This window comes from Plasmopara halstedii (genome assembly GCF_900000015.1).
Source record: "Plasmopara halstedii genome assembly, contig: Scaffold_247, whole genome shotgun sequence".
NCBI classification, from domain to species: domain Eukaryota; phylum Oomycota; class Peronosporomycetes; order Peronosporales; family Peronosporaceae; genus Plasmopara; species Plasmopara halstedii.
In genome coordinates this window covers 217949-218739 of record NW_020187168.1, presented here as the reverse complement: position 1 = coordinate 218739, position 791 = coordinate 217949, and positions in this window count along the sequence as shown.

The following is a 791-nucleotide window of genomic DNA, read 5'->3' as shown; positions in this document are numbered from 1 at the left end:
GCTCTTCCGTTTAAAATCCGAAAGTTGATTTTTATTTTTCTATCTGCGGCAAAGCCGCGTCTAGATTTTCCTAAATATACTAATTATATACAGTAAATTCTAAATACATGCATAACTACTGGCTACCTAGCCCCGCACCGTATTCTTGTTTGGGTGTGGTCACACCAAGCACCTCTTGTGTGACACACAACACTGTTATAATGGTACGTGTAACCCCACTACAGTGCATCTAAAAACTATTGAATTTAACGGCTCAAGGATTAAATGCACGCGCTCGACAAGAACAACTTACGATCGAGGATCCATTTTCACTATGAAAAGAGGGCAAGACACCCTCTTCTATTCTAACGCAACACCAATTGTCACAGGAAAAGAAATCAACGTAAAGCTGAAGTCAATGAATCGAAGAATCTTCCGAAGCTGTTTGCAGTGGGGCTGCCCTAGCTCTTTCAAAATAATTAAGGTTAGCGACCTACGTTCTATACTTAGAACCATTACGAGTGTAGGGGATCACAATCCGCTTACTCCAACAGTATCTACAACCTTTACTTAAGACTAATTAGCTCTTCCATCTAGAATGTAAGCTGTAATGGATATAATTTGCGGCAAAGCCGCCTATATTTTTCCTATTTATATAGTAAACCTTCGTAAACGTTTAACAAGTGGCTGTTCCGGCCACGTACTGACTGGTCGTTCAGGTGTTGTTACACTATTGTGTGATCACACCATCCTGTGTGACCCCGTTTCATCAAGATGGTCAACACCTACAGTTCACATTCAGCTGTCGCTTT